This window comes from Pecten maximus, chromosome 2 (genome assembly GCF_902652985.1).
Source record: "Pecten maximus chromosome 2, xPecMax1.1, whole genome shotgun sequence".
Taxonomy (NCBI): domain Eukaryota; kingdom Metazoa; phylum Mollusca; class Bivalvia; order Pectinida; family Pectinidae; genus Pecten; species Pecten maximus.
This window is the reverse complement of record NC_047016.1, coordinates 11,196,531-11,221,722: the sequence shown is the minus strand read 5'-3', so window position 1 is coordinate 11,221,722 and position 25,192 is coordinate 11,196,531. Positions and strand designations below refer to the sequence as shown.

At 35.8% G+C, this 25,192-nt stretch overlaps 1 protein-coding gene across 1 annotated transcript in view; it reads right to left on the bottom strand.

Annotated features, from left to right (window-relative positions):
• The window catches only part of LOC117317425 (sonic hedgehog protein A-like), a 102,947-nt gene extending 86,294 nt beyond the window's left edge, over window positions 1-16,653 (bottom strand). The window contains exon 1 of the mRNA XM_033872238.1: window positions 16,520-16,653. The gene's annotated coding sequence lies outside the window, so the exon portion shown is untranslated. The remainder of the gene's footprint in view (window positions 1-16,519) is intronic.
• Window positions 16,654-25,192: the final 8,539 nt, after the last annotated feature.

The following is a 25,192-nucleotide window of genomic DNA, read 5'->3' as shown; positions in this document are numbered from 1 at the left end:
ATCACTTTCACATCATTTACCCATGGCATTAAAATCGTAACTTCCAATATTAAATAACCTCTTCCTGCGATGAAAGGTAGACTTCTATTGAATTGATGACATATGTTAATCGGGGATACGACAGTAGGCGATAATGTAAAGTTTTCATAGAAGAAAAAAACCCTTCATCGAATATGATTGCTTTAAAATTAACTATTGTACGGAGTGGTCCAGTGAGCTGATGCGGAGATGCTACAAAGAGGAATAACTCCGACATACTTCGCTATAACTAACCTTATTATCCACAGCTGATGTGGATACATTAACTAGAGGCACATACTCCTCGTGTTAAGTAGACACGTCTGTAATCTCATGGCAATCAGTGGGGATAATGTCTTCATTGAATGGAGACGCATAATAACATTTCTTTGAATTAAGATCATACACTTTTTTTTAATGAGATACATCACATTTCTTAGAAGTGAGATACACTTGTACATCACATTTCTTAGAATTGAGATACACTTGTACATCACATTTCTTAGAATTGAGATACACTTGTACATCACATTTCTTAGAATTGAGATACACTTGTACATCACATTTCTTAGAACTGAGATACACTTGTACATCACATTTCTTAGAATTGAGATAAACCACATTTCGTTGAGTGGAGATGCACCTCATTTCTTAGAATTGAGATACACCTCATTTCTTAGAATTAAGATACACCACATTTCTTAGAATTAAGATACACCACATTTCTTAGAATTAAGATACACCACATTTCTTAGAATTAAGATACACCACATTTCTTAGAATTAAGATACACCTCATTTCTTAGAATTAAGATACACCACATTTCTTAGAATTAAGATACACCACATTTCTTAGAATTAAGATACACCTCATTTCTTAGAATTAAGATAACCACATTTCTTAGAATTAAGATACACCTCATTTCTTAGAATTAAGATACACCTCATTTCTTAGAATTAAGATACACCACATTTCTTAGAATTAAGATACACCTCATTTCTTAGAATTAAGATACACCACATTTCTTAGAATTAAGATACACCTCATTTCTTAGAATTAAGATACACCTCATTTCTTAGAATTAAGATACACCACATTTCTTAGAATTTAGATACACCTCATTTCTTAGAATTAAGATACACCACATTTCTTAGAATTAAGATACACCTCATTTCTTAGAATTAAGATACACCACATTTCTTAGAATTAAGATACACCTCATTTCTTAGAATTAAGATACACCACATTTCTTAGAATTAAGATACACCTCATTTCTTAGAATTAAGATACACCACATTTCTTAGAATTAAGATACACCTCATTTCTTAGAATTAAGATACACCTCATTTCTTAGAATTAAGATACACCCACATTTCTTAGAATTAAGATACACCTCATTTCTTAGAATTAAGATACACCACATTTCTTAGAATTAAGATACACCACATTTCTATGAACGGAGATTCATCATATTTCTTAAAATGGAGACACTTTTCATTGTTTTGATTAGAGACATATTTTATTGTTTAAATGTAAACTGCATTGTTAAGATGAAATGACATTTACAACAAATTATGAGAACATTCCCTATGAGTAATTTAGGATTTATTAATTTAGGAATGAACGATTAATTTATAAATAGCGATGACGCAAAGACCATTTCGTGTATGTGCGTAACTGTTGCAATGGCCTTCTGTGCTTTTGTTAAGTTTGGGGACCAGATTTAGGAATACTACTTTAAAACGTTGACAGACATAACCTTTAGTACAAATAATCATTGCTGTGTATCTGAATTACTGTATTCATTTTATACCAGGTAGGGAGAACAAACCCACAGAACAAATTGTAATATGATAATGATGTTACGTTAAACATGTAGTTAAAACATTAAAAGTGGGCTGTTACTGTTTTTTATTTGATTTTTAGTGGTGATAGTCGCCAAACCTAGAAATCATGATGAAAAGTTAGAACGTTTAAATTCGGTCTAAACAATGTCAAAATATGTCTGCAATAACACTAAACATTTAATGTTTTTGGTAAATTATTATGTTAGATAGTTAAGATTTTAACAAACACATGATATTATTACATAATTTAAGTAAGTACAGTTTTGAGTGTGTACTTATTGAATTTCCTAAATATCGCTTTCAACCAAAGGCAGTTGATGACCAATGGCTGGTCGAGACAAAATCGTGTAGTCATTGTGACCAATTTAATGGTGCCCATATGATGAGTGCATAAACGTTCTGGAAAAGGTATACACACCTGTGTCGGTAACAAAGAAGGGAGAAATGTCACCCCGTACGTCCGTTCACACAGGGAGAGGGCACAAATTATCTGTCCATTCACATCTCTCCAACAAAAGCCTAATCTTCTGGTAAAAATCAATTATCTTGCTTATAGCTACACAGGACAAAACAAGTTGGCCTAATTATCATTTAACTCTGCCGGTTTTGCAGCGGATCGGTAAATTGGAAAATAACATTACTGTGAATGGTAACTAAGATAGTTCAGCGTATAATTCGACAACGAGAGGGTATCTGAGGTGCGCTCTCAAGCTTTTGTGGTGGGCACGAAGGAAACAAATATTTGATGTGTCAAAATAACTAATGTGGATATCTGTATCGTAAATCAATATAGAGATTTACGTATTGATAACGGTTTGTAAATCAAGTTGATAAAAGAATAGTTTGACAATAACAACTTCGTTGATGTGGCGGCGATGAAATAAAGGGCCATGCAATATGGGAACTTGAATGAAGTACCAGGCAAATGAAGTACCACGCAAATGAAGTACCAGGCAATGAAGTACCAGGAAATGTGGGGACCCGAATGAAATATCAGGCAATGTAGGAACTTGAATGAAGGAAGTACATGTAGCAGGCAGTGAAGTACATGGAAATGAAGTACCAGGCAATGAAGTACATGGAAATGAAGTACATGGGAATGAAGTACATGTACCAGGAAATGAAGTACATGGAAATGAAGTGCCAGGCAATGAAGTACCAGGCAAAGAAGTACATGGAAATGAAGTGCCAGGCAATGAAGTACATGTACCAGGCAATGAAGTACCATGAAATCAAATATCAGGAAATGAAGTACCAGGCAATGAAGTACATGTACCAGGCAATGAAGAACCAGGCAAATGAAGTACCAGGCAATGAAGTACCAGGAAATGTGGGAACCCGAATGAAATATCAGGCAATGTGGGAACTTGAATGAAGTGCCAGGCAATGAAGTACAAGGCAATGAAGTACAAGGAAATGAAGTACATGGGAATGAAGTACATTACCAGGCAATGAAATGCCAGGAAATGAAGTACATGTACCAGGCAATGAAGTACAAGGCAATGAAGTACATGGAAATGAAGTGCCAGGCAATGAAGTACAAGGCAATGAAGTACATGTACCAGGCAATGAAGTACATGTACCAGGCAATGAAGTACATGTACAAGGCAATGAAGTACATGTACCAGGCAATGAAGTACATGGAAATGAAGTACATGTATCAGGCAATGAAGTACATGTACCAGGCAATGAAGTGCCAGGAAATGAAATATCAGGCAATGAAATGCCAGGCAATGTGGGATACATTGTGGAAGTAATATTGGTAGTAGGGTAATTAAAGTGGGGTAAATTGGGATGTAAGGTGCTAAAAGTTAGGTCGTAATTTGGGATATTAGGAACTATAACAGTTGTAGGGGATAGGTAAATATTGGGGATAGTTAAGGGTATAGACTATATAACAGTTGAGGGGTAGTATATGGGGATAGTTAAGGGTAGACTAGTATACATTGGGTAGTAATATATGGGAGAAGTTAAGGGTAGACTATAAATTGGGTAGTAATATTGGGGATAGTAAGGGTAGACTATATAACAGTTGAGGGGGATAGGTAAATATTGGGGTTAGTTAAGGGTAGACTTATAACAAGTTATGGGGGTAGTAATATTGGGGATAGTTAAGGGTAGACTATATAACAGTTGAGGGGGTAGGTCAGTAAATATTGGGGATAGTGTTAAGGGTAGACTATATAACAGTTGTAGGGTAGTAAATATTGGGGATAGTGTTAAGGGTACACTATATAACAGTTGAGGGGGTAGTAAATATTGGGGATAGTTAAGGGTAGACTATATAACAGTTGAGGGGGTAGTAAATATTGGGGATAGTTTAAGGGAGACTATATAACAGTTGTAGGGTAGTAAATATTGGGGATAGTGTTAAGGGTACTATATAAAGTTGAGGGGGTGTATAAATATTGGGGATAGTGTTAAGGGTAGACTATATAACAGTTGAGGGGTAGTAAATATTGGGGATAGTTTAAGGTAGACTATATAACAGTTGAGGGGTAGTAATATTGGGGATAGTTAAGGGTAGACTATATAACAGTTGAGGGGGTAGTAAATATTGGGGATAGTTAAGGGTAGACTATATAACAGTTGAGGGGGTAGTAAATATTGGGGATAGTTAAGGGTAGACTATATAACAGTTGAGGGGGTAGTAAATATTGGGGATAGTTAAGGGTAGACTATATAACAGTTGAGGGGGGGGTAGTAAATAGTGGGGAGAGTTAAGGGTAGACTATATAACAGTTGAGGGGGTAGTTAATATTGGGAATAGTTAAGGGTAGACTATATAACAGTTGAGGGGGTAGTAAATATTGGGGTTAGTTAAGGGTACACTATATAACAGTTGAGGGGGGTAGTAATATTGGGGATAGTTAAGGGTAGACTATATAACAGTTGAGGGGGTAGTAAATATTGGGGTTAGTTAAGGGTGGAATATATAACAGTTGAGGGGGTAGTAAATATTGGGGTTAGTTAAGGGTAGACTATATAACAGTTGAGGGGGGTAGTAAATATTGGGGATAGTTAAGGGTAGACTATATAACAGTTGAGGGGGTAGTAAATATTGGGGATAGTTAAGGGTAGACTATATAACAGTTGAGGGGGGTAGTAAATATTGGGGATAGTTAAGGGTAGACTATATAACAGTTGAGGGGGTTATGGGATAGTAAATGGTAGATATATACTTAGGGGTTAGTAATAGGGATAGTTAGGTGACTATATAACAGTTGAGGGGGTAGTAAATATTGGGGTTAGTTAAGGGTAGACTATATAACAGTTGAGGGGGGTAGTAAATGTTGGGGATAGTTAAGGGTAGACTATATAACAGTTGAGGGGTAGTAAATATTGTGGATAGTTAAGGGTAGACTATATAACAGTTGTGTGTGTGTGGGGGGGGGGGGGGGGGGGGGGGGGGGTTAGTAAATATTGGGAATAGTTAAGGGTACATGATATAGCTAGCATTATGTGCCAATTGTACTTTACATCAGCTGCTTGTTATCGACTATAGAAATTGAAGATACTGTATCTTGGTATATTTCGTCACGTTGAGCTCTATATAAAGGAGACAAATCCTACCTATACAGTTCGCTCTTAAATGTCCTGACAATCCGAAACAGCCGTTCTCAGAGCAGTTTTAATGGGTAATTTAAATTAAATAGGAATTTACTGGACTATTGCTTCAAACAGACAAGCAGATTCCTTTTGACTGGGGTATAGTGTAGACGTTATTATTCCGGAGAACACATTCTTTGTGTTTTATTCGCATAGCATAACGTTTTGAGGCTCTCCTGGAGAGAGTCGGCGTAGGTTTCCTCACCAAATACTGCCGTAAAAGGAAAGTTGGTCTTGATGACGTCATACGTTTTATGGTTATTATATGGTCTTTAAAGATAACAGCTTTATAAACAAATAATTATGTATATAAATGACCTTATATCATATAACTACTGAAAAATTATCCTTAAAATAACTGAATGCATTCCTAAAAAGTAATAATGAAACTGTACTGCAATAGGGAAATAATAGAAAGCAGATATATCTACAGAATGTATCCCCCTTAAGTTATTATACATGCATAAAAGACATTCGAGGACAAGAACGTGTTAAACTTAGTGTTTGTTCCTGGAAAATCAAGATAAAGACTCTGATAAAGGTACATACTTTACTAGCTATGAGATATTAGAGTATATGGACTACTTGGTCTACTGGGCTTATTAATATGTAGTAAGAATTATTTAAGTATCATAAATACTTGTGTGTGATTAGATAGTGTGAAAGTAGTTAAATTGTAATTCACTCACCATCAATATATAATTCTGTGTGTACAATTTAATTGTGATGTCAATTATTTACCGTCAGTATATACAATGTATGTGTGTACAATTTAATTGTGATGTTAATAATTTACCGTCAGTATATATACAATGTATGTGTGTACAATTTAATTGTGATGTCAATTATTTACCGTCAGTATATACAATGTATGTGTGTGTAATTTAATTGTGATGTCAATCATTTACCGTCAGTATATACAATGTATGGGTGTACAATTTAATTGTGATGTCAATTATTTACCGTCAGTATATACAATGTATGTGTGTGTAATTTAATTGTGATGTCAATCATTTACAGTCAGTATATATACAATGTATGTGTGTACAATTTAATTGTGATGTTAATAATTTACCGTCAGTATATATACAATGTATGTGTGTAATTTAATTGTGATGTCAATCATTTACAGTCAGTATATATTTTTGTGTGTAATTTTATTGTGATGTCAATCATTTACCGTCAGAATATATTTGTCAGACAATATACATCATACATGTTTACCAAACGAATTTTTTTTTTCAAGAAAAAACACCTTTAGTTGTTTACGTTCATTGTGTTATCACTGTCAATGTTCCGACTTCATTTGCTTTCCAGCAGAACAATTTGGTGCTATTTATCAATACGAAATGAAATCAATTCGTCCAAGCACTGCAACGCTGTCATGCATGACAGATGAGATTTTCAAAACAATTTCTTTAATGATATCCCCCCGCTTTTAATAATATCATCAATATATCATAATAACATACTTCTAGACTTGTCTAAACTTGTTATTTATCCTAAATATCAAAACCTCCCCATTTAAAAGCATTGCAAATCTGCTATCCAGTGGCTTCGATCCCGTTGCAGTCATGGCAAAAAGCATTCGGAAACAATGGCTAAAACAACAGAGAATATCGACATAATAACAAAATTGTTTGCGAGCTGAAAAATCGCCAATACGAGGACAACATATGATTCAAGATTTCCATGTGTAACTTTGAAAAAGAATGGGAATAGGACCAGGCGTTCCAGAGGAGTAAGATCTAAGTGTATCTACTGAACTCTCTTACAATCTCTTGTACTGACAATGAGTGGGAGCCTACCTCGATCTACCTAGCAGCGCCATCTACAGGTGTCACTCGTCTAAGATAAACGTTCATAAATGTTAACATAAAAAGTCCCCACAGTCAGAGATTTAGTTCGAGTTTTATTTCATTTGAGTAATTTAATTTGAAAAGCCAGAAATTTCGACCCAGATTACTTTGCTGTTCCTGGGAGGTGTGACGGGGGAAGACTCTTTCGTTGTCACACAAGCGTATAGCCACGATTAAATTGCCGTGATAAGCAGCTATTGTTAAATGTATCCCGTCGGCCGATTTGTATGTATTTATTTATACACTGAAGAGAAGAACGTTGAAGTTGGCGTTTTCAATTTCACCGTAAATAAACAACAGCAGGGTAGCGCCGATATGAAATAAATTAGCTACTGTAATGTTTTGTCTTGTTTAAGCCAGTGTCACACGAAGATAAGGACGGACTGAACTCGCTAGAGCTATTTTTCCCTGTCGAGCGTAGGTATCCTCCCCAGCAAATCTTTTAATTATCATTCATGTATGAAAATAAGATATGTATAGACCCGAAACCTCACGCAAAATCTAAAACTTACACTGAACTACCTTTTCTGAAATTAATATTTATTCAGGTAAACCAACACACAGTGGATCTCATACTAAGTATCGTCAAACGCCAAAACCAAAACAAACATGAGTTTATCTGCAAGCCATCCAGTAATTATACAAGGTATAATTAGTATAGAAATGTCACTTGTACTTGCGATCAGTAGAAACACATTGACCTAAAGACATCGATAATTTCGGTCAGATTTTAAATGTGATATTCATTAAAATCAAACATCATTGAACTAGAGAATTCACAACTGGGACGGACGTCATTGCCGTAATGATCAAGGAATTTCGTGTCATGTAAATGTTTCAGATATTTTTCTTCAAAACGGGAATATAATGATTACAATAGTAAACCATTAACAGTATCTAGTACCTATGGTCTGAATGATCACTCATGGAAACATCAATCTCGATAAACCATTAACATCGCCAAATTCATATTCCCTAAATGAACATGAATTCTGAGTAGATATTCCTTAACACATCGAAATTATACCGAGTATACATCCTCTAATACACCAAAATTATACCGAGTACACATCCTCTAATACACAATATATAATACCGAGTACACATCCTCTAATTTACAATAAATAACACCGAGTACACATCCTCTAATACACAATATATAATACCGAGTACACATCCTCTAATACACAATACCTAATACCGAGTACACATCCTCTAATACACAATATATAATACCAAGTACACATCCTCTAATACACAATACATAATACCGAGTACACATCCTCAAATACACAATATATAATACCGAGTACACATCCTCAAATACACAATATATAATACCGAGTACACATCCTCTAATACACAATATATAATACCGAGTACACATCCTCTAATACACAATACATAATACCGAGTACACATCCTCTAATACACAATACCTAATACCGAGTACACATCCTCTAATACACAATATATAATACCGAGTACACATCCTCTAATACACAATATATAATACCAAGTACACATCCTCTAATACACAATACCTAATACCGAGTACACATCCTCTAATACACAATACCTAATACCGAGTACACATTCTCTAATACACAATATATAATACCGAGTACCATCCTCTAATACACAATACCTAATACCGAGTACACATCCTCTAATACACAATACATAATACACAATACACATCCTCTAATACACAATACATAATACCGAGTACACATTCTCTAATACACAATATATAATACCGAGTACCATCCTCTAATACACAATATATAATACCGAGTACACATCCTCTAATACACAATACATAATACACAATACACATCCTCTAATATACAATACATAATACCGAGTACACATTCTCTAATACACAATACATAATACCGAGTACACATCCTCTCATACACAATATATAATACCGAGTACACATCCTCTAATACACAATACATAATACCGAGTACACATCCTCTAATACACAATACATAATACCGAGTACACATCCTCTAATATACTATATATCATACCGAGTACACATCCTCTAATACACAATACATAATACCGAGTACACATCCTCTAATACACAATATATAATACCGAGTATACATCCTCTAATACACAATATATAATACCGAGTACACATCCTCTAATACACAATATATAATACCGAGTACACATCCTCTAATACACAATATATAATACCGAGTACACATCCTCTAATACACAATACATAACACCGAGTACACATCCTCTAATATACAATACATAATACCGAGTACACATCCTTTAATACACAATATATAATACCGAGTACACATCCTCTAATACACAATATATAATACCGAGTACACATCCTCTAATATACAATACATAATACCGAGTACACATCCTCTAATACACCATATATAATACCGAGTACACATCCTCTAATACACAATATATAATACCCACTACACACCTCTAATACACAATATATAATACCGAGTACACATCCTCCAATATACAATATATAATACTGAGTACACATCCTCTAATACACAATATATAATACCGAGTACACATCCTCTAATACATAATACCGAGTACACACCTCTAATACACAATATATAATACCGAGTACACATCCTCTAATACACAATACATAATACCGAGTACACATCCTCTAATACACAATACATAATACCGAGTACACATCCTCTAATACACAATACATAATACCGAGTACACATCCTCTAATACACAATATATAATACCGAGTACACATCCTTTAATACACACTATATAATACCGAGTACACATCCTCTAATACACAATATATAATACCGAGTACACATCCTCTAATACACCATACATAATACCGAGTATACATCCTCTAATACACAATATATAATACCGAGTACACATCCTCTAATACACAATATATAATACCGAGTATACATCCTCTAATACACAATATATAATACCGAGTACACATCCTCTAATACACAATATATAATACCGAGTACACATCCTCTAATACACAATATATAATACCAAGTATACATCCTCTAATACACAATACATAATACCGAGTACACATCCTCTAATACACAATACATAATACCGAATATACATCCTCTAATATACAACACATTATACCGAGTACACATCCTCTAATACACAATATATAATACCGAGTACACATCCTCTAATACACAATATATAATACCGAGTACACATCCTCTAATACACAATACCTAATACCGAGTACACATCCTCTAATATACAATATATAATACCGAGTACACATCCTCTAATACACCATACATAATACCGAGTACACATCCTCTAATACACAATATATAATACCGAGTACACATCCTCTAATACACAATATATAATACCGAGTACACATCCTCTAATACACAATACCTAATACCGAGTACACATCCTCTAATACACAATACATAATACCGAGTACACATCCTCTAAATACACAATATATAATACCGAGTACACATCCTCTAATATACAATATATAATACCGAGTACACATCCTCTAATATACAATACATAATACCGAGTACACATCCTCTAATACACAATACATAATACCGAGTACACATCTTCTAATATACAATAAATAATACCGAGTACACATTCTCTAATATACAATAAATAATACCGAGTACACATCCTCTAATACACAATATATTATACCGAGTACACATCCTCTAATACACAAAACAAAACCGAATACAAATCCTCTTATATACACTACATAATACCGACTACACGTTTAAGAACATAAATAGTACTACAATACTTTTTATTGTTGGCTGGAAACTATACTACAATATAAAACAACATTTCAATTTATGATTATTTGACGATTTTACTAAATAAGATTCGGTTAAATGATATAAAGTGCTCCCGTAAAGATTGATAATTAGAGCGGTATTTTCACCGTGGCGATAATTACACAATACACTCGAAAGGACGATGATAAATAAATGTCGACCAATAATAGTGTATTCCCTCTGGTTTTATCGTTTGATATTAAAATTTTACAGCACATTTCACTTTCGGCTTCCTATTGAATTTTCCCAAGAGTAGCAAGAGTCATCTTTTATGTCCACATGTACACGACGCAATTACCCCTGAGGAGATAGTATCAGTGATTTTAAATGTCGATTTGAATGTCTATAAAAGTCTAAACCGTTTACGTATGAGTCTAACCACTATTTTGCAATCCTCTGCTTTATCTGATTGTAAAACTGACAAGTGAGAACCACAAAAATGTTATTTTAAACTTTCTTACAATTTCCGTTTACTTTCATACCTAATAGAATATATATGATTACAAACAAAGCAACAAAACATTGAACCTAAATCGAACTCAAAAACGTCTGTCGTACCCAACTTTTTTTTAATTTATTCAGTCAATGTTAAAAACAAATGCAACTCTACTGTGACAAACCAATCAAGTCACAAACAAGTTCATAGTTTGAAAACACCAGATGGTTTCACAACTGTTTTCGAATTCTGACACTCGGGTCACCTGACCTGCGCATGGGTGCATTTAAGATACCAAGAAAGATAACATGAAAGAAAATATCCACATGAGATCTTACAACTGAAAACAATGCTTGAGCAAACTTATCAAACAATCAGAACCGCCCCTATGTGAATAAGCTGTAAATTTCAATAGCAAAATGTGTAAGGTATGTAGCTTTGTGACAGGAATCTTTAAACCCCTATACCACATGAATATAGAATTCAGCAACTCGATATGCTTGTGGAAATAACCATTGGCTTGTTATTGGACTTGAGAAAATTGGACTGAGGAGTCATCCAAATCAACATAGGAATATATATACAATTTTCTACAACCCCTCCTCTAGATCAGCAGGTATACACTATAAGGTACCTTAGTATGACAAAGACAAGAAACACCTGTGCTTCTGTCATTTCAAAGACAGGTGTTGTGATTAGTTAAGTGTTGATGATTAAAACATCTCAAATTAAACTATAAATGCACCACGGTGCCAATTCCTAGATCTGTTGCACTAGTTATCACTCCATCAAGAGTTATTTACGCTAAATCATACAATTAAACTTATTTGTATGTAATGGTTATATAAAGATTAATCGCAATATCATATCACTGCGATCGGCGTTCGGAGTTGTCCGATTCCCCATGTCAATAAGCCTTCAAATTACTCGAAAGTACAGCCATTGATTAAAAGTTATAGTGGGAAAAAACTCAATGTTTTGGTGACATTCTTTGAATTTTGCATAAAAAGGCCTGATAACGATCACAAGCAGGATTGGTACAGAACTGATATCAGCCGATGAATGGGTGGTCTGCAAATACAACCGTATTGACATACATACATAATTAAAAGGTAAAGTCAAGCGATAACGATCTCAGCTGATATCTTATGTACTATTGTCAATCAAACATAACGCACCACGTGCTCGACCTTCAGCTTAATCGTGTAATACAGATTGTTCACTGAAAATAATTATTATAAAAAATAAGCTGATTCTGATTTCATGTCGAGATAATGTTCTTACATTGTAACCGAAAAGTGGGTAAATATTCATATTACCATTATGGCTGATCATCGTATTCGATATGAAGTAACTGGTCTGTAATCGAACAACGCTTACACTCAAGCTCTCAAACTTAGTGGGTGTACCTATTATCATACCCGCTATTGTCTACTTCAGGACTGCGATTAGTCATCGTGAAACCAGAGTAGGAGCCAAAATTGATGTAATATTACACGAAGTAGGAACTGTCAGAGGACCAATGTTGTATTACGTTTCTCGGTATAAGATACCTGTACTACCTTGAATCAATATAATCTTAGAACATGATTGTAAGTAAGGAACGTATTTTGTAACTAAGGGAAATATTGCATCAGTCACTAAATATAAACGTATCTTCAGGGATTTCAAAGAAATCATTCCACTCTGAAAAACGTTTATGTACAGTTTCAAAATATAACTTACAGAATGTACAGACCTTAACAGTGTGTTATAGATATCACTTTATAACGTGTGAAAACTGACAATACAACGGAACACTAATTCTAACTCAAAACCCTTAAAACAATAGTAATGTACACTATGGACAAACAAGTAGAGAAGACCAGGCGTTTCAAAACGGTAAGCGTCTGTTGCTTTATCGGCGACTTGCTCTTTGCAAAATCTTTGAATACCAAACTTAGGGAAATCAGCGTTTCCCTAATAATAGTTAGTATGGAGAAAAATTAACAATTGAGACTGAAATCATCACGCTTAGCATAGAGCGGAGTTGTAAGCTATCTATGTGGGTTACGCTTATTTGTATATATACATATATGTATAGATGTCCAAAGAAAACAAAATTCAATGAGGGAAATATACAGTTTCACAATAAAGTTAATGTTAAAAAAAGTATTGAGAGTACATGTCATCAAGAGTGTTCCAGAGGAAATCGTTTATAAAGCTCAATAATGTTCTATTAAAAAATATGTGTAAGATAAAGAGATTCACAGTAAAGACATGTGTGTAAGAAATATGCAAAGAAGGTTAGGAGGATGTTACAGCTACAGTTTGGACACTTGGTAGTTGCTAGAAAAGTATATATTTTAATCATAAACTAATAATTAATTTTCCATTGTTTGTACGCAGAATGCGGCTTTCTGATTGGTTGAGATCTTTTTCCGAGAATGGCGCAAAAAATGTGACGTCACAGTACGGCAACTGACGTTGTGTATTGATTTGAGAAAAAGAATCCCATGTAAAATCAGTAAAATTGTACATAAAGAATGTTTTAAATTAGAAAATTATTTTCAAAAATTAATTATTAGCGTTGATGTCAATTATTTTTAGGTTCATAGGGGTTTACAGTTTGTAAACAAAATTCTGTTCATACCCCGATGAAACTAAACACAAATTGACATCAATGCTTAATTAATTCCTCATAGTTTTAATGATAAATAAGCGGTTTCATTAGATGATACATAATACACACAGAGTAATGAAGAAAGAAATGTATTTAGCTTCTATCACCCAGGTAACAGTGTTCTATGTGTACCCCATGTGAGTTGATGTTATGATGAAGACACACGCTGTCGTACACCGGTCTAATTGGCATTGTTTACGATCGTGTATCATGGGGTTATATGTATTACAGGATTCTTCACAATAAAAAAAATCCTCATAAATGTTACAAAATATGCGGCGTTGAACAACTAATTATGCACATACAAAGATATCACATTTACAGATATTTTCTAACTGTAAACCATTAGCGCGTCTAGGCGTTGTCTTCTGAAGGATGGACTGTTTAGAAATAATATACACAATATGAAACACTTAAAAAGGTGTTACAGAAGAGATTGTTTCAATTGTACTGATACCTAGTAAAGCCCACGTATTGTCTACTGGACACCATTTTCTTTGAAATGGTATGAAATATCAGCGACATCTCACTCTATCCAACAAAATGATATCTGTACCCGGTATTATATTATATACACCCTGCCCTATTGACTATTTATGGCGCATTCTCATTAACATCTATTTCAAATATATTTTGAAATAAATAAGCTCCTTACAACAACAAAAAGGTGTCTTTGTAAGTAAAGATAAACCAAGGAAACACGTAAGGGTACTTCACAAAAAAGAAAATTGTAATCACTCGAAACAACCGAGAAGGAAAAATGAACGCAAATCAAGACCATAGCCAACTCCTGAAATGAGTCAATGCGATAAAAGTATACAAACTAAGGAAATACAAGGTAACTCCGGAAACCAATAAAGGTAACTCCTATAATAAATAAAGGTATACAAACTGGGGAAATACAAGGTAACTCCGGAAACCAATAAAGGTAACTCCTATAATAAATAAAGGTATACAAACTGGGGAAATACAAGGTAACTCCGGAAATAAATAAAGGTATTCAAACTGGGGAAATACAAGGTAACTCCGGAAATAAATAAAGGTATTCTAACTGGGGAAATACAAGGTAACTCCGGAAATAAATAAAGGTATTCAAACTGGGGAAATACAAGCTAAATCCGGAAATAAATAAAGGTATTCTAACTGGGGAAATACAAGGTAACTCCGGAAATAAATAAAGGTATTCAAACTGGGGAAATACAAGCTAAATCCGGAAATAAATAAAGGTATTCTAACTGGGGAAATACAAGCTAAATCCGGAAATAAATAAAGGTATTCTAACTGGGGAAATACAAGGTAACTCCGGAAATAAATAAAGGTATTCAAACTGGGAAATACAAGCTAAATCCGGAAATAAATAAAGGTATTCAAACTGGAGAAATACAAGGTAACCCCGGAAATAAATAAAGGTATTCAAACTGGGGAAATACAAGGTAACTCCGGAAATAAATAAAGGTATTCAAACTGGGGAAATACAAGGTAACTCCGGAAATAAATAAAGGTATTCAAACTGGGGAAATACAAGCTAAATCCGGAAATAAATAAAGGTATTCAAACTGGGGAAATACAAGCTAAATCTGGAAATAAATAAAGGTATTCAAACTGGGGAAATACAAGGTAACTCCGGAAATAAATAAAGGTATTCAAACTGGGGAAATACAAGCTAAATCCGGAAATAAATAAAGGTATTCAAACTGGGGAAATACAAGCTAAATCTGGAAATAAATAAAGGTATTCAAACTGGGGAAATACAAGGTAACTCCGGAAATAAATAAAGGTATTCAAACTGGGGAAATACAAGGTAACTCCGGAAAAAGATAAAAGTATGCAAACTGAGAAACACAGGTAAACTCTGCAGATAGGTAAATAAAAGCACGCAAACCAAGAAACACAAGAAAATCCGCAAATAGGGTAAAGTAAGCAAACTCAGGGACACTGCCCAAAAACGGCAATGAGGCAAACCAAGAAAACAGGGAAATTCTACGAATAGGTAAATATTCATTAATGGAGGAAACTCCACAACAAGATAATACCCAATGGTTATCGGACTAATTCTAAATAACCACCAGATTGACGTCACGACCTGATCACATGTTCTCCAAAACTCAACATTGATGTTACATGGATATAATTAATGACAAAGATTGTTTAGTACAGCGTTGTTCAGTAAAATTATCTAACAGAATAACAAATACACTGTAAATTATAGCAAAATTAAACTAAATAAAAATACTCACCACAATATTACTGATTCTGTTACTAAACGATTACTGCCGGACATTGAATAAGCTTTTGAATAAATTGTCCATATTTGAGGATGTGCATCATTCAATGTTGATTCACGGAATAAATCGTCCCTGTGACAGTAAGATCACTGATAAGCAATTCGAGTGACAAGCTTATTTTACCTGAAATCTCAGTTAACATAATGACAAGTCCATCATTGTTGAAACTTTAACATAATTTTCAGCCTTTTAGTGATTCTACAAAGAGATACCCGTGGTACAGTCGTTAACGTACGACAATTTCGCCTTGATGAGGCAGGTGCCTACTATAAAATCCCCCAGTGCCGATGACGAGGTGTGAAATACACCAATAAATAGCCTACTCATCAATGTCAGTGATAATAAGCGAGACTACACCAGTATTACTCACGTTCTGAACTATCTAGGGCGAAGTTCAACGTTGGAGCCATACTAAGCAAGGAATGTAACACATTTAGATGTGATGTTGTCCCAATAACATGTGGACAAATCTTCGACAAATATAATGTAGACAGTAATGGTCCATTTCGATTTAAATGATTTGATATGAATACAGTATGATTATGCTAAGGTTTTAAAAACTATTCTAAACATTGTAAAATTAGTACAAGGTTATGGATAAAAATGAACTACCAACTTAAGTACAGCGAATCAGGTGGTATACCAAAAAAATCATGATACATGAATAGAGACACTAGTCAACATTTCCATATCATCACTTACCTCTATACTCAACAAACCATTCTTTTTATCTAATTTCTACTGCAATGCATGTTTATCATGGTCCCAAGAAAAAGTCGTTGTGGTCAAACGACAGTTGCCCACACAGTCGTTGTATGCTTATAATTATAAGATATTTGGAATAACTTTCGGGACATGTGCAGCTGCATCACACGGGCATACCAGAAGCATGGTCAACTGTGTCCGCAAACGTTTTATATAACAAGGCCAGGATATATACATTGTAATAATAGTTCTCTCGGTCACATCGAGTGGATAAGTAAACATCACCCACCATAGTTACTTTTCTAGTCACACGTTTAAAAACTCAAAATGACAATAACGTGACTTAACAATAATAAAATTAAAATATTTAACTATGGACATTAAAATAAAAGCGAAAAGGAAATGAGAAATGAGATTTGCTTCTCTGTACTTTCAAGCTTATAATGCTTCATTCAAGCATACTTAAACTACAATTGTATCGTACTTACTACGTTACATCAGTGCAGCATACTGCCTTTCCATCGTCGTTAGTTAAGATGTACTGCAGTAATAGCCGGATAATGTATCGGGTGGCTATTATATAGATATGGTATATCATCAAGGCAGGTGCACGGTAAGACCTACCCTGGTTTGTGATGGATACCCCCTACCGAAAGATGACAGCAGCGTCAAGAGTAGGGCAAATAGGAGAGCCCGGGTAGAGGGAGGAGATATAACAGATACTCGTATAGATAGTGCTATTACGGTTGATACGTCAGTATGAAATTAAGTAAATCTATTTCGCAAATGAGAAAAAACATGCAGTCTATTCTTAAAGATGGAGAATTACATGAATGATCCAAGTGGGGCGGAGATCTCGTGTCAGACATGACACACTGAGGTGTTGATAAGTTCATAGGAATGATGGCATGTCATCACGAGAGCCACAGAGGACATATACCTCACGAGCGACGTTTGGTATGATTATCAGACCACCCAAGGTAAACCCAAACGCCCTACTGGGATAAAAATGGCTGATACAGACGGCCCAAGGTAGAAGCATCTAGAAGAGGTAGTTGCTATGATCAGCAAAACGCCGGCCCAATACCCTGGTACGAGGGGGTTCGTGGGATTCGTGCTAGGTCCACTTACACTCCGATCTGTTTACAAACTCTTTCAGAGATGCACTCTCAGGACTGGGAGTGCAGAAAGACCGATTTCTGAAGAAAGATCAAGGTCTTCTACAGCTTTAACGGGGCCAAAGTGTTCACTATTTTTGCAAGGTCATATAGCATTTCAAATTGTCCCTGTGCCCATCAAAGATGTGATCATTTTATATAGAGCACCTCAAACACATTCACATAAAAGCCAACACGGAAACGTCATAAGAGTACATTGAAATATAAGCAATGTTGTGCATCATTACTTAACATAACACTGATACAATGTTTATTTTTCTTTAAGCGACCAAAGGGCAAAGACAAACGGTTAATCGTACAAATAAGTATAGATCACGTTAGAAACACAGCTTTGATAAAAAACGGGCGATTCAGTTGCATACTGGTATAACGTGTCACGGATCTGACAGATGTCTTGTAAAGCATATGTAAATGGTTTTAAACAAGCCAAATACAGATAGTTGACGGTAAATATGTGTGCCTTATGGGGACATTGATACTGTTGAGGCCTAAATACGATATTGTCAATGACATAAGGAGCTGCATCAGAATATCGACATTGACATAAGCGACACAGCCAAAACAAGGAAGCATTGTGGTGTCATATTAAAGGCCATAAATCGCCGTTTGAAAGGTTCACACCCTTATTTCAACCCTATTAGATGCATGTCCCATGTATTGTTTACAGTCCTGTTAAACACACGATAATTAAATAGATGATCATGTGAATCGATGAGAATCTTCACTGATCAAACGACCTAGTGTTAGGGCCATCATCATATCAACCTAAATCAGTAGTCAGAAATGTTAAAACTACCTTTAAAACAAGTCTTTGAGGTGAAGATAAGATAGTGATTTCTGTCCAAAGAACCTACAAGATGTCTATCTGTAGGACCGTAAATACAGATGGTTTAGCGAAGGTGCAGTTAAGAATAGAATATCGTATTAGATTAGGTCCCCGAGATCAAGATAAGATAAAGGAAGGGTCAGTGAGGGGCCGAAACCTAATAACGTAATAGGTCGGGTAAGGGGTAGAAACTGGAGAGGTTTACACGAGATAATAACACTAACAACTCCTCGGCCTGTTAATCCGGCATCAGATGGCAATCATCAAAACACAACATGTATTTGATGTTCTTCCGTGCAAACGATACTCCGCTCATTCATAAGCATGCGGACCTTGGCCGATTAATTGAATTAATTGTTAAAGGTAGACATACATAGCAAAGTAATTAACTATAAAACTAAAAATATCAATAAAAAAAGAAAAAGAAACAAAATAAAAAAAATAGAAACAAAACAAAACAAAAATTTCAAACGCCATTATTTTTTTCCAAACAAAATAGTTCAATTGAAAAATAGAATGTATAACGATTGATTGTGTAACAATGTAGATATATGGTGATTTTTATTAGCTCTGTTATTTATAGAAGCTATCAGTCACGCTAAATATTCTTTGGTCCTGAAATAACGCCAACACAATATATATGTGATCCAACTTAAAATAGATATATTCATTGACTCCTGCGATAGACAGCAATATCCGACACGTGTGTATATATACTTGTACAATAAATGCGCGAGAAAAAAATATCCAACATAGGTTCAATTGTCCATAACACCAATTAAAGCAAATACTCTTTTTTCCATTTTCACCATTTCACGAAGCCAAATGTTCACAATGTGCAACTTAGAATGAAGTAATGTTCTTGTACGATCATTCAATTTCATATAAAGATAATGTATTGGTGCTTTGTCCTGAATTACAACAATATCGATACTATGGAATGTTCAGGGGCATCAATTCCAGCTGCCTGGTACTGGTAAACAAAGCGATGAAACACATAAAATGTAAAACGTTATAGCCGCATTAGGAATGTACCACCACCACCTGTATTTGATCAAAATACTTCTTCGTCGGGGTATTAAGTTTACATCCATATACCAAGAAGATATTATTTATTTGCCAGGGAATTTTGGTGCCTTTTTTGTACTCAATTGGTAAAGAATAGATCTCAAAACTAGAACAAGTTTTCGTATTCAGGTAAGGTAATATGGCTGTACTGTATTCAGGTAAGGTAATATGGCTGTACTGTATTCAGGTAAGGTACATTGTAATATGGCTGTACTGTATTCAGATAAGGTAATATGGCTGTACTGTATTCAGGTAAGGTAATATAAGGTAATATGGCTGTACTGTATTCTGAGCTTTGTTTTTGGTCGCTCCTACCATCAACCCTTTTGGTCTCTAACATCACTGAAGATACCTAAAATGACCAAACAGCTGTATTATGTCCCTAACAACGCCGATGAGATCTAAAATGTATGATGTCCCTAACATCACTGATTTGATCTAAAATGACAAAACAGCTGTTTGTTTTTGGTGCAGACTTATTTTTGCTGTATTTACATCTCCCTTTTCCCCAACCTATATATTTCGATTATCGTGATAAACATTTTCTGTTGACAAAAAATGTAATGCATATTTTCGAGGGATGCATTTTAATGAAGAAATCAAATCCGTATGATGGTACAAATAGAGTTATTATTTTGGTGACTTGTTGACAAAATACTACAAGTGAAGTGAACTTTTAATAAGTAATGTTTACATGATGACGATAAATGGGGCAGGTCAGGATGACTATAAAAGTGGTTCAGTCCGTCATGTCATCATGACGATAAAAAGGGTGTACGTCATGATGACGATAAAAAAAAAAGGCAAGTCAGGATGGCGATCAAAATGGGCAAGTCAGGATGGCGATCAAAATGGGCAAGTCAGGATGGCGATCAAAATGGGCCAGTCAGGATGGCGATAAAAGGGGGCAAGTCAGGATGACGATAAAAGGGGGCAAGTCATGATGACGATAAAAGGGGGCAAGTCAGGATGACGATAAAAGGGGACAAGTCAGGATGACGATAAAAGGGGGCAAGTCATGATGACGATAAAAGGGGGCAAGTCATGATGGCGATAAAAGGGGGCAAGTCAGGATGACGATAAAAGAGACCAGTCATTGTGGCCCTTTCAGGATGGCGAAACGAAACAAAGTCATGATTGCCATCAAGTAGACCTAGTGAGGGTAACCATAAAAGGGGTTCCATTAAAATCAGGATGACTGGCACAGGTCAACAACAGGAACAGTCAGGATCAACCAAAAACTACAAGGCACTTGTTACCAAGTAGTCTTTAGTGAATCCTCTTATACTTTGTCGTCATGGTAAGGAAACACATTTCAGGAGAAAAAAAGTTCTTAAACTGAAATAAAAAGCGTGGATACACTGCATATAACATTAGTTTTTATGGATATTTTACGAGTGAAAAGGACGTTCGTTTTCATATACCTGATATCATACCTGTCACTTCATTCATAACAGTGTCATGAAAACACAGGTGAAATAGTTGCGGACTAGCGGAGCGGGGTATTAGTAAATTTAATTATGATGTCCCGTTTTTGAAATCCATCTCAGCTACTCGGTAGTTTCTACCCCCAAGATGATTTATAATGGTATCCTATTTCCCACAAGTATAACATTATAGACAGTGGAACAGAAGTTGTCGGAAATCGAGCAATTTCTCCTTTTAGCCCTGGACACTTTGATGTATTTGAAACACAGGTTAATCTTGATCTCTCGTAAAACACGGAACAATAAACGTTATTTGCATACTGTTATAAAAACCTTGTTTTTGTAATTTATTGTATATGTTTTAGATGGTATCGCCAATGAGGACCTTAAACTCACTGATCTGTCACCTACCTACTAAACCAGACCATGACGGGGCAAGTTACACCAGGTGACCAGGGACCAGCACTGTAGTTACACTAGGTGACCAGGGACCAGCACTGGAGTTACACAAGGTGACCAGGGACCAGCACTGTAGTTACACCAGGTGACCAGGGACCAGCACTGGAGTTACACAAGGTGACCAGGGACCAGCAATGGAGTTACACAAGGTGACCAGGGACCAGCACTGTAGTTACGCCAGGTGACAAGGGACCAGCACTGTAGTTACACCAGGTGACAAGGGACCAGCACTGTAGCGACACTAGGTGACCAGGGAACAGCACTGTAGTTACGCCAGGTGACAAGGGACCAGCACTGGAGTTACACCAGGTGACCAGGGACCAGCACTGTAGTTACACCGGGTGTAAATGGACCAGCACTGTAGTTACACCCGGTAACCAGGGACCAGCACTGTAGCGACACTAGGTGACAAGGGACCAACACTGTAGTTACACCGGATGACAAGGGATCTTCACTTTAGTTACCTCGGGTAACCAGGGACCAGCACTGTAGTTACACCGGGTAATAAGGGACCATCAATGTAGTTTCAGCAGGTTACCAGGGACCAGCACTGGAGTTACACCGGGTGACCAGGGACCAGCACTGTAGTAACGCCAGGTGACCAGGTAACCTTCACTTTAGTTACACCAGGTGACCAAGGACCAGCACTGTAGTTACACTAGGTGACCAGGGACCAGCACTGTAGTTACGCCAGGTGACCAGGTAACCTTCACTGTAGTTACACCAGGTGACCAAGGACCAGCACTGTAGTTACACCAGGTGACCAGGGACCAGCACTGTAGCGACACTAGGTGACAAGGGACCAGCACTGTAGTTACACCGGGTGACAAGGGAACACCAGAAACCAGCACTGTAGTTACACTAGGCGACAAGGGACCAGCACTGTAGTTACACTCGTTTACCAGGGACCAGCATTGATTAAGCATTATGTCAGTGGGTATGCAGATGTAGGACTATGTCAGGGTGTACGCAGGTTCAGGACTATGTCAGTGGGTACACAGGTTTAGGATTATGTCAGTGGGTATGCAGATTTAGGACTATGTCAGTGGGTACACAGGTTTAGGATTATGTCAGTGGGTACGCAGGTTTAGGATTATGTCAGTGGGTACACAGGTTTAGGATTATGTCAGTGGGTACGCAGGTTTAGAATTATGTCAGTTGGTACGCAGGTTTAGGATTATGTCAGTTGGTATACAGGTTTAGGATTATGTCAGTGGGTACACAGGTTTAGGATTATGTCAGTGGGTATACAGGTTTAGGATTATGTCAGTGGGTATACAGGTTTAGGATTATGTCAGTGGGTATACAGGTTTAGGACTGTATTAGTTTGTTTTATGATAATTTCAGTGTAAACATAGTTTCAGATTTATCTTTTGATTACTCCTATTCTGATGAACACATCAACAAGTAAAACAAACAGAAGTTGTCGACAATACATTCAAACAAGAACTGTCACAAACAGAAGTTGTCGACAATACATTCAAACAAGAACTGTCACAAACAAGCTGTACAGAGTTCAACAAGCCAGAATATAAACCCGTCGGTACATCCTCATGTCGATTTTCCATCAGGTTGAAAACGAATAAAGAACAAAAATCATAATACTGGTTCTAGTGGATTAAGGATAAAGAATTAACCAAAACACTTGTCACCTTTAGTGTGAAATGTTCAAGAATTTGTATAGATCGTACCCAAGGATAACAATTTGTACATATCGTATTACACAGCGATTATTTTATAGTAAGAAAATACCTCCTGAATTCCTAGTTAGGCTTGCAGGCCTACAATTACAGAGTGTACGGTAAACCCAAAATCACCAAGAAGAGGCTCCGAGACACTGATCGGGTAGCAATCATAGCAATCCCATGTGAACATGCACAGTGGATGTATATTTATTTGTCAGTCAGGGGGTTGCGACCTTTGACCTCTATAGGTTCACTGCGCAGGTAATTGAAGGTATACCTTAACTTGTAAAGAAAATGTAGACAGAGTTGATTTAAGCGTTTGACTTTTAGAGCTTTTCTTTGTTCAATACAAGTATTTCCATGAGAATGATAACCACTTAAGTGTGACTGAATATATAGAGCCAGTAATATCTTATTACTTAGGTCGTTGGCCTCGCCGATTTGTTTTAATATACGTTTCATGAGCTTAGGTGTGGTGTCTGATTAATATAAATACCGAAAGTTGACAAAGTCATCATATACTGACAAATCCATCAATGAATTGGAAAGTGTTCACAGTCATAGAAGCATGGGTAAACGTAACATGCTGGCAATATTGTTTATAACATTTATAAGCTTAATAACAACACGTGACTGTCTATTGCCTAACAAGACCACGCGCGACATGGACGTGCTGTTATCAAAATTTAATGATAAAATAAAAGAAACGAAAACAAACAAACAAAAACACACAAAGAAATGACTGGTGGTACAAGTGTACTTAGTTTTAGTACCTTTATATAAATATTGAAAATAGACGTAGCAATGAAAACAATGAAAGCCAATGGGAACTGAAAATGGATATAGAAATTTAGATGAATACTCACACCAGTACAATCTTAGGCAAAATTGCAACATCATTTCTACAGACAAGAGGCACTTTATACCTATAATGACATAATGTTATTTGTATCGTTGTCACTGACAAGGGAGATAACCTTTGGAAGAGGGGCGATAACCCTGCATACATTAAGCTATTTCAGTAACGTATTTATCTAGGCGAATGTTTTCTTATCAATAAAAATAACTGTTAGATGAATCAGCTGGTCCGCGTGACCTTGGGTGACGCTATGCGTTAGAGTGGATTATGGACAGGGTAGGTACCCGCTTTAGATAACCGATTTAGTCATTCTATAACTGTATATATATTGGCCTATAGCAATTAGTGCTGAATTACGCTTACATATTGTGTAATTCAATGTATTCTAAGCATTATTTAGCTGCTACATCCATAAATT